The sequence below is a fragment of the Saimiri boliviensis genome, chromosome 6, assembly GCF_048565385.1.
Source record: "Saimiri boliviensis isolate mSaiBol1 chromosome 6, mSaiBol1.pri, whole genome shotgun sequence".
Taxonomy (NCBI): Eukaryota; Metazoa; Chordata; class Mammalia; order Primates; family Cebidae; genus Saimiri; species Saimiri boliviensis.
The window spans coordinates 19,067,430-19,079,442 of record NC_133454.1 but is presented as its reverse complement, the minus strand read 5'-3'; positions in this window follow the sequence as shown (position 1 = coordinate 19,079,442).

Sequence of the window (12,013 nt, the reverse complement as noted above, 5' to 3'; positions counted from 1 at the left end):
CTTTGTATAAATACTAAGATTATTTTTTGTAACTAACAGGCAGCAATGAGCCTTACCTATGGATTTTGATAGTTAGAACTAAATTGATTAAGTACAATTTAATTTTTGGAATGTGCCCAATCCTCTGTGCAACTCATGTGAATTATTTATAGTCAACAGTGTCTCTGAGATAAGTTATTCAATATTATAGGCAGAATAGATGATGCTTCTAACTCAATCCTTTTTCTTAAATCCTTCAAAACAATTGGTAAATTATTTATTGCCTCTTAAATTTAAAATGTAAAATATAAGCAATAGTAATAAATTTGTTTAATACTTTAGTGCGGTCATTTCCAGTCACAAGGCAAAAGATGAATGTTTGCCATTAATTTTCAACTACACAATTAAACGAGAAAAAAAAATAAAAACAAAAATAGGGCAAACAGGTTTCCATTTTGGATAATGATATAAAAGATCACAAAAGACCATTTCTCAAATCAAAATCATGAGAAAACACTGAATAAGTCAAAAAAAAAAAATAGAAACTTTAATCTTATCAAAGCGTTGATGATGTTAAAAAGGAAAAATTAACTAAATTTCAAAAAGTTATAAACCCTTTCAAGGTGAATCCTGAAAGCTAAGGAGCAAACACATCATATGTAAGGAGCTTTGCTGGTGTTATGAAAAATAAGCAAAATGTAGTGGCCATATATAAGTAACATATTGGATATGATTCTGAAGATTCTCAGATTCAGAGCAAATTCTAATATGCTGCCAATTATTTCCAAAAGTGTGCTCACCAATCCCATAGTGGCATATCAAAGACCAGAAGTAGGAAGACAAAAAGAGAGGGAGAGTACTGCCAGGGCTTAGAAAGCCATGAGCAAAATTAAAGAACAAAGAGAGTGCTATTCAATAGCCCACAAAGCCAACAGGTTAACTGTAAAACCGAGATAACCAGAATCGCACTGAGGTTTATATCTCAAGCATTGCTGAATGGGAGACTTGAAAATGCCTTCAAAACTTTTAATTTCAAATTCCATTTTGTTTATTTCTGGTATATAGGAACATATGTAACTTTTTTAAAATTAATTTTTAAAATTAATTGATTTTTGAATGTTGAACCAGACTTGTATATCTGAGGTAAATCCCGCTTTGTCATGGTATATTATCCTTTTTATATATCCTAGAATTTAATTTACTAAGATTTTATTGAGGCTTTTTGCATTTATGTTCATTAGAGGTTTCAGTCTATAATTTTCTTTTCTTATACTGTCTTTGTTAGGTTTTGATATTAGGATAATGCTGCCCACATAGAATGAGTTAGAAGTATTCCCTTTACTTCTACCTTCTGGAAGAGATTGTAGAGGGTTGGTATAACTTTATCCTTACGTGCTGGATACAATTCAGCACTGAATCCATTGGGGCCTGGTGTTTTCTCTTTTGGAAGGTTATTAATTATTGATTCAATTTGTTTAATAGATACAAACTTATTTATATTTTCTAATTAGTGTGAGTTTTGGTGGATTATGTCTTTCAAGGAATTATATATAGTAATATATATAATTATGTATTATAAATTATATATTTAATATTATATAATATTAATTACATTATACATTGTAATGTATTATATAATGTTCCTTTAAAATGACAAAAATATTTCTTGAACGAGCAAGTACAGCAATATAATATATATAACTATATTCTATATTTTACCGTATACAATACATTAAATCAATTATTAATTAGCCTCTAAAATAGAAAGTACTAGTCCCAGATATTTTCACCAGTAAATTTTTCCCAACATTTACATAAGAAATGATACTAATTCTCTACAATATCTTCCAAAAAATAGAAGCTGCGTGAACACTTTCTAACTCATTCTACAAGGTTAATACAACTCTAATACCAAAAGCAGGTAAAGACAATAAGGAAAGAAAAAGTACTGACTAATATATCTTGTAAATATAGATTTAAAAGCGTACAATACAATATTAACAAATCAATTAGAACATGTATAGAACAATTAAACACTAGAAACAAGTGAAATTTTATACTAAGCATGCCAGACTGTTCAACATTCAAAACCTGATCTGCTGTAATCCACCTCATCAATTTGCTAATGAAGAAAACAAGCATACAGTCATATCAATTAATCCAAAATAACCAGCATGTGACAGAATCCAGCATCCACTGCTGATAAAAACTTTTAAACTAGGAATAGAGGAGAACTTCTTCACTCAATAAAGAATGTTTATTAAAAAAAAAAAACCCTACAACTAACATTATACTTAATAGCAAGAAATTTTACACTTTCTTATCAAGAACAGAAATAAAATAAAGCTGTATTCTCTCATCACTCCTATTCATCATTGTAATGGAAGTCTTAACTAATGCAATAAGACCAAAAAGAAAGTAAACATATACGAATTGAGAAGGAAGAAAAGCAACTGTTTGATTCACAGATGACATGATTGTCTATGTAAAAATTCCTTTAAAAAGGACCAAAACATTTCTGGAACCAATAAGTGAGCGTAGCAAGTTTCCAAGATACAAAGTTAATATACAAACTTCAATTGTTTTTCCATATGCCAGCATAGAACAATTAAAATTTGAAATTTAAAAAGCAATAACATGATAGTATCACCAAAAATAAAATACTTAGATACATATAACGAAAATATGTACAGATCTATATGTGAAAAACCTTAAAACTCTAATGAAAGAACTCAAAGAAGATCTCAATAAGTAGAGAAATATACCATGATTATGGATTTAAAATTAATATTGTTAAGATGTCAATTCTTCACAATATGATCCATAAAGACAATGTAATTCCAGTCAAAATCTCAACACACTATATTTTAGATCTCTACAAATTAATTCTAAAGTTCATGTAAAAAAGCAAAAGACCTAGAATGCCAATACAATGCTAAAGAACAAACTTATAAGACTCATACTATCCAATTTAAGACTTCCTACGAAGCTACAGTCAGCAAAATAGAATTACAGTGGTCAGACAACAGACACAGAGGCCAATGGAACCAAATAGAGAACCCAGAAGTGGATCCGCACAGATATAATTAAGCGATATTTGACAAAGGAGCAAAGGCAACTCCACAAAAACAACTAGACCCAAATCCTACGGCTTTCACAAATATTATTTTAAAATAGATCAGAGCCTAAATGTAAAACTCAATATTATAAAACTTCTAGAAGAAAACACAAGAGAAAAATCTAAGTAACAGTGAGTCTTTACACACATCAAATGTAAAATCCATGAAAAAGTTAAAATGTATTAAAATTTAAAACTTTTCTACAAAATGAACTGTTAATATTTTTTAAAGCCACACATAAGAATAAAGTACTCGTAAAATATCATATCTGATTTTTAAAAATGCGTTTCTTAAAGTTCTACTCCTACTTTGATTTAAAAAAAAGAAAAGAAAAAAAAAAACTGGTTTCTAAAATACATAACAACCCTTAGAACTCAGCAATAAGTAGACAACTCAATTTTAAAACAGGCAAAAATCTGAACAGACACCTCAATAAAGTAAATATATTGATGGAGAATAGCAAATGAAAAGATTATTAGCATCATTTGTTATTTAAAAATTGACAATAGTAATTGCTGATCAGAGATCAAAGTCGCAAATCATTGCTGGTGAAAATGCAAAATATTAATAGTTCAGTCACTTTGAAAGACATTTTTCTAGTTTCTTACAAAGCTAAACATCATCTTACCCTTTGATCCAGCCATCAAAGTCCTAAGTATTTAACCAACTGATTTGAAAACTATGTCTACTGAAAATTCTACTGAAAATGCAAATCTTTACAGTAGTTTTATTCCTAATTACTCCAAAGTGGAAGCAATTAAAATTTTCTTCAACAGGCTAATGAATAAACAAACTGGTATATCTACACAAGTGACTATCACTCAGCCATGAGAAAATATGAGCTACTAGGTAAAAAAAAAAAGAGATGGATGAAACTGAAATGTATATCGCTAAATGAAAGAAGCCATTATGAAAAGCCTACATACTGAACTGTTTCATTTATATGGCATTCTAGAAATGAGAAAATTCTAAAAAGATCAGTGGTCTTTAAGGGTTCTAGGAGAGAGGAAAGAGTGTTAATGTGGTGAGGTACAGTGGAATTTTAGGTGTGGTGAACATATTCCATATGATACTTATATAGGATACAAATATAGGTTCACTCTCTGTGCTGTAAAGTTCAATGGGTTTTGATAAATGCTGTGTTTCTTAATATATGAAAATTTTTTAAATCATTTAGGAGGTCACAAGTCCCAGGATGAATGCAAAAATTTGACAAAACAGCCTCACTATATGTATAAAATGTATGATGTACGAAACAAACATATGAAATAACAACACTGAGGGAGTTGGGGGAAAAAACACAGGCATAAATAACTTTGTAAATGAATAGAATCTCCAAGACTAAAGTAAAAAACACTGTAGAGAAGTATCGTAGTCTAGTTGATAACTTTTTCCCATAAGAGTACACATTAACAATTCTGATACCACTACACATGAATAATGAATTGAGCAATTAAGTAAATGAGTGGCAGATGGTGAGAGCCAGGTTCCTTTCTGATGGAGTAGGAGTTTACAGACAAGTAGGGAAAGAAGCTAAAATGATCCAAGTGGTAATAGATCAGAATTGGAAGAATTAACTCATGCTCAGTTTCTTAAAGATGTATACGTTTCTGTATATAAATATCTAAAGTTATGTGCGTATAAATGGCTTATTAGACACACATATATTTCCTTGCTGTGTGAGCTTAAGAGAGCTACAACCAATGACACACCAATAGCAGAAGCACAACTGCCACTGAGATCTTGGGTTTGTAATACCATTCACCAACAAAAGGAACCAGGGACCCTTAGATGAATGGCTGATTCTATAACTGGGGTACGAAATGAGGGTGCAAGATGGGATACAAGGTGAGCATGGAGCATGTTGTGCCAGGAAGTACTCAAAAAAGTTTTTTCTCTAATTATATGCATATATCAAAGGGACACAGAAGCCAACTAAAAGAACTGCTAATGGCCAAAACATGAACAATTTGAGCAATAAAAATATAAATATTTGTAAGTCTATACAGTACTGATATAATTAAATGATTGAATAAATAAAAATATGGAAAAGAAAATAAAAATTTTCCATGCAAAGGAATTCTAAATAACTTATATGTATAACTCCCCACTCCTACAGTATGCAATATGCACAGTGACTTTTTTCCAAAGAATAGAGTATGAAAAGAGGGGAGGTGGGACAGTAACTTTATAACTTTATTATGGAGAAACCTGGTAAACACTAGCTCAGTCAGGTAATAAAGCTTAACATGAAAAAGGGTGTCATGTTGGTCATGTGTACCCTTGACAGGATGTGAAGAAAATGATATTTTACCCATGTACTCTTCCTCCTCAAAACCCCTAACTCTAGCCTAATAATAAAACAATTAGACGCATTTCAATTCTAGTACTGGTATTCTAGAAAATACCAGTACTCTTCAACACTATCAATGTCATCGAAAGCAAGGAAAGTCTGAGAAACTATCATAGGGAAGGGGAGCCGACAGAGACATAATGACTAAATGTAATGTGGTATTCTGGATAGGATCCAGACTATACAAAGAATGTTAGGGAAAAAATAAGGAAATCTGAATAAAGTGCAGACTTTTTAATTAATAATAATGAATCAATATTGGTTCATTAATGAATAACAAACGTATCGTTCTAATGTAGGATGTTATTAATAGGGAAAACTGGTTATGGACTATATGGGAATTCTCTGTACAACATTCAAACTTTTTCTGTTTATCACTGTTATAAATTTAAAATATTTTAAAAAGTGAATGAATAAACCATTAACACCAGGTCATTTCCTTAATTTTAGTAATGTTTTTCTGATGATGATATCCCAAAACTGAAAATGCCTTTTTTGGACCTTCTCAAACCTTTTAATAAGGATCACCCTCTTTGATATTCATTATAATTCTCTGATCTATCTAAATCGCTATTATTGTTAGTCCCATTTTATGGAGCAGGAGAATAAAGTCAAGAGACAGTATATGCTTCTCTTGAGGGCATTCAGCAAAGAAGTCACTAAGACAAACTTCTGATTCTCTTTCCAGTCCTTTCTTTACTTACACCATTCTGTGATACACTTGACATCACAACAAATTATTGACTTGTTTATCCTCATATCATCAGTACTTTATGCAAGATATAATTAATAATAGATTCAGAAAATAATGTGTACAATAATCAATATTTCATGTTTAGAGTTTGAAAAATTTACCACTGGGAGAATATTTAGAGATAATATTTTCCGCTCAAGTCCTTCTACTTTGAAATGAGAAAAATGAAACTCAGAAAGGTGAACTAATTTTCCCAATCTCATTGCACGAGCAGTATCCATGCCAAGGATGAAACCCAGTTTCAACTAAAGACTGCAGACCTTTCGTTCTTTCTTGAATAGTATACTAGTTGACAGGTTATGTTGACAGCATGCTAGTTGAAGGTACAGAAGAAATTCCTTCATCTATGGCTTTTGCTATAAGAATTGCAACATTTTTTTAAGTTTATGGAAAATTCTAAGCAGATATTGCCTAAAAAGCTAAATAAAATAAAAATTCATGTAAATAAAGAAAGAACAGTTGTAGAAAAATACTCTAGGTCATTAGATTGTAGCACATGAAATCATTAATTTTAAACCATTTTTTATTTATAAAAATGGCAATTTTATATGGTTCAACGAAATAGTAAAACCTCAGGATAAACCTGCTTATCATATTGGCATGTATATTAAAATGCTACCAATTGCATGAACCCTTATTAATATATTAAAAATGCAACAAAACAAAAAAAATGACAAGTGGAACTTAATCAAACTAAAGACCTTCTGCACAGCAAAAGAAACAATCAACAGAGTAAACAGACAGCCTACAGAATGGCAAAAAAAATTTGCAAACTATGCACCTGACAAAGAGCTAATATCCAGAATCTATACGGAGCTTTTAAAAATACAAATAAAACCCTAAGTAACCCCATTAAAAAGTAGGTAAAGGCCATAAACAGATACTTCTCAAAAGAAGACATATGAGTGGCCAATAAACATGAAAAAATGCTCAAAATTACTAATCATCAGAGAAAAACAAATCAAAAACACAATGAGATATCATCCCACACGTGTCAAATTAGCTATTGCCAAAAAGTCAAAAAATAACCAATGTTGATAAGGATGTGGAAAAAAGAGAATGCTTATGCACTGATGATGGGAACATAAATTAGTTTAGTCCCTATGGAAAGTAGTTTGAAGATTTCTCAAAGAAATAAATGGAAATATCATTCAACTCAGCAATGCCACTACTGGGTATACATCCAAAGGAGTATCAATCATTCAACCAAAAATACACATGCACTCCTAACGTTTATTGAAGCCCTTTTTTCAACAGCAAAGATGTAGAACCAACCTAGGTGTCTGTCAATGATAGACTGAATAAACAAAATGTGGTACATATACATCATGGAATAATATGCAGCTATAAAAAAGAATGAAATTATAACCTTTCAAGCAACATGGATGCACCTGGATACCATTATCCTAAGTGAATTAAGTCAGAAACGGAAAATCAAATTTCATGTTCTCACTTATAAGTGAGAGCTTTAAAAAAGCTGCATACTGACACAAAGATGGAAACAATAAACCCTGGGGTCTCCAAAAGGGAGGCGGGAGAGAAGGAGGAGGGTAAGAGCTGAAAACTTATCTATTGAGTACTATGTTCACTATTTTGGAGATGGATTCAATGGAAACCCAAACCCCTGCATTATGCAACATAGTCATGTAACATATACCACCTGAAACTAAATTAAATACAAATAACATTCTTTTATTCAGTCATTAAATATTTATTGAGCAATTTCTATATATAGCATTGAGTTTCATGTTTATAGAATAAAAAGTGGATATAATCCAAACCCTGCTCTGATGGCAAATATTAATCTAGTACTAGGACAAAATATGGATAGTATTATTATAAAAACAATAGCACCTCTTCATTAATCAGAATGTGAATGTGATCAGTAGTACAATCATGTGAGGCAAATGACATGTGAGCTAACAATACACTGCATATACACCGACAGTAGTACCATAAGATTATAATACCACATTTGTGTTGTATCTTTCCTATGTTGGCATATGTTGAGATAAGCTAATATTTACCATTGTGTCATAATTGCCTACAGTATTCAGTACAGTACCATGCTATATAAGTTTGGAGCCTAGGACCAGTAGGCTATAACATATAGCCTAGGTGTGTAGTAGGCTGTACCATCTAGGTCTGTGTAACTACACTCTATGATGTTCACACAAGGACAAAATCACCTACGGATGCATTTCTTAGAAGGTATCCCCATTATTAAGTAACACACAATTGTATATCCTTACATGCATATCTCGTTTTAATTCTCTAATAATCTTCAAGGTTAGAAAAATATTATTTCCCAAATGAGGAAACTGAGTCTCAGAAAAGTAAAAATGCTTCAGACAAGTTACCGAGTTTATAAGTGCTAGAGCCAGTATCTGAACTCAGGCCTACCTGTCTCCAAAACCTTTATTAATTCTAGTTAATAATGTTGACAAAATGTTATACATGGTGACGTTTTGAGCAAATAAAATATTACACACTACTGCTCAGAGGATAATTGGGAGACTGTTAGCTAGTATCTACCAAAGCTGAATACATGCATACTTTAACACCCAGAGATTCCATGGTATATTTTTAATGATCATTTTTGCCATAGGTTAGCCTATTTTTTTAACCAAACACTGAGTGTTCTCACTCATAAGTGGGTGTTGAACAATGAGAACACAGAGAGGGAAACATTATACACTGGGGCCTGTTGGGGGAGCAGGATGGGTAGCGGAGGGACGGCAGGGGGTGGGGGGATTGGGGAGGGATAACATTAGATGATGGGGGGATGCAGCAAACCACCATGGCATGTGTATACCTATGTAACAATCTTGCACAAGCTGCACGCACATGAACCCCAGCACTTAAAGTATAATTTTAAAAAAGAAAATAATCCATTAACCATAGCAGCCAAAAGTATAAAATACTTAGGAATAAACTTAATCAAAGAAGTGAAAGGCATTTACACTAAATGCTAGAAAACGTTTATGAAAGTAATTAAGAAAGACAGATGGGGAAAAAAAAGAAAACAGTCATTGGCTTTGCTTATTCTCTTCAGTTTATCTTTGTCATTTTTTGTTATATTAACTGCTGCTTTTGTTTTTATTACATTTTTCTTTCCTTTGAGCTTAATCTGTCATGCTTTTATCAGTGTGTTGTTGAACACTCTAAAATTTCTATTTTTCTTTCCAGCTAATTTAAGCATTTACCATTAAATTTATTTCTTACAATAACATTTTGATACATTCACAGGTAGTATGCACTATGCTTTATTAGTATTCAGTTCTAAGTACTTTCTAATTTCTCTAGGATATCTTCATTGACTTCAGATCAATGTAGAAATGTGTTTTTAAACCTCCAACTGTTTGGGGATGTATTTTTAGTTAAGTTGTTATTGATTTCTAATTTAATTTTGTTATGGTCAAATAATATAGTCTAAGTAAAAAAGTCAGATACTAAACCAGTACAAAAATTTATGTCAGTGACCACCCATGGCTGCTTGGTGTTAGGAGAAAAGATTGGTCATATATGGGGAAAAATTGAGGTGTTAAGCTAGGTAAAAACCCTAAAAATTATTTGCTGCAGTAGCCTGTTTCTGATTTCAAAGTTGGGATGAAGCTCCAGTCTTAGCTGGAGCTCCCTTGAAAGTCAGAGCCTAAGACTTAAGCATACATGCTTATAGTTTGGGAATATAATCCCAAGGAGCAAGAATGGAGGATAGGGAAAGTGAAAAAGAAAAGTTAATAGAAAAATATGTACTGATTGGCCATCCCCAGGGCTTTTATAAGGCTCTTGCAGGGAGCCTTCATAAGAATCCTTCACTGGAAATTTGTCTCAGAATCACATGCCTTAGGAGACTAATGCAAGGCATTCATCTATTGCCTATGCCTCCCTTGGTCAAGGGTGGTCCCACTGGCATTAATTCCCTGCACTTCCAGCTTGCACATGTATAAATGTAGAAGAGATCCTATGATATTAGAAAGCCCCAAGGCAGGATGTGAAGGATGCAAGGTGCAGGTCTGAGACATGCACTGTCCTTTTTCACCTGCAAAGCCTGGTCAAAAACCTCAACAAAACAAAAGCAATGCTAGAATAAGAGGTATGGCCAAGGACATGGAAGTGTCAACAAAAAAAGAGGTGCCTAATATTGCTCCTAAAGCTAATGAAATTTCATTTTGCCTTCCTTTACTTTTTTTGTGCTTCTGGTCTCCATAGTCCCTTATGAGGAGAAAACCCAGTAAGGCCAAAGGATTCAGGTATTCCTACATCCTCTGCCTACAGTTACCTCCTGGAAATTCAGATAAAATCTTGCCATCTCCTTTCTCCCATTTCACATTATTTAATGTTTTCTTATCCTCATGGAATAAACACAAGGCACTTTTGGTGCATTTCCACCTAAGTCAAACCTCAGTTTTCACCATTTCTCCCCTTGTCTCTCTGTGTTCCAGTCACATTGGTCTTTTTTCTCACCCTAAAGAGCTATGTTTCTTTTTCCTCAGCACCTTCATTCATTCTATTTTGTCTTCTCTCTTTATGCATCCATCAAATCATATGTCAAATGTCTGAGAATCATCCTGTAAGAATCTGTGTCTGCTTCCACACACTTCCTTGTGCCCCCCTGTTGTTACGTGTCTTCACAATATTTAGTATCATTTAATACTATGTATTTATTTGCATGCTCTGTTACCCATGGCTATCATATCTCTAATACCTATAAACATTGTGAGAGCAGAAAATGTGATTGCAATTCACCATAAGAAACCTGGTACCTGGAATCTACTTTTGTGCACATAAGAAACAGAAATATTTATAGAATCAAATGTTTCTCAGAAAATCATCAATGTTCTCCTTACCCCTATTGAATGTAATTTGAAGTTCTTGGCCCTACCATTCAGTAATTTTTCCCAAAAACTTCATGCTTTCAGACAGCTTTTGTTTTTGTCCCCTTAAGCATACTTTGTTAATTTGTTTCTACCTTTCAACCTTTGCTCTCACTGTGTTCCCTCCATACTTGAAAATATTTCTGTAGAACTCCTGAGGCCACTTTTGTTTTGTGTGTGTGTCTGTGTGTGTGTGTGTGTGTGTGTGTGTGTGTGTGTGTGTGCACGCACACATGCGTACCTCTGGATTATCAGTTCCCAGGTCTAATAGGCACATCTTATTTCAAAACCTGGAGAAAGAAGTCTTTAGTCTTCAGATGAGAGCAAGGTCATAGTTGCTTTTTTAAAAATTCTACACGACTACTCTATTGACAAATGCCAATAATAGGTAATAATTGGCAGAAATATCTGATACAGAACAATCAGAGTAAGTCAAACATAGTTAATGTGATGGTTAATACTGAATATCAACTTGATTGGATTGAAAGATGCAAAGTATTGATTCTGGGTGTGTCTGTGAGGGTGGTGCCAAAGGAGATTAACATTTGAGTCAGTGGCCTGTGGAGGGCAGACCTACACTTAATCTGGTGGGCACAATCTAATCAGCTGCCAGCAAATATAAAGCAGGCAGAAAAATGTGAAAAGGTGAGACTAGCCTAGCCTCCCGGCCTACATCTTTCTCCTGTGCTGGAGGCTTCCTGCCCTTGAACACTGGACTCCAAGTTCTTCAGTTTCGGGGACTCAGACTAGCTCCCCTTGCTCCTCAGCTTGCAGACAGCCTACTGTAGGACTTTGTGATAGTGTATGTCAATACTTAATTCCCATTTATATATATTTATTATATGTATATAATATACACATATACTTAATATAATAGTAATTTTATATATACTATGCATATATATTCTATACACATAATACACATATACTG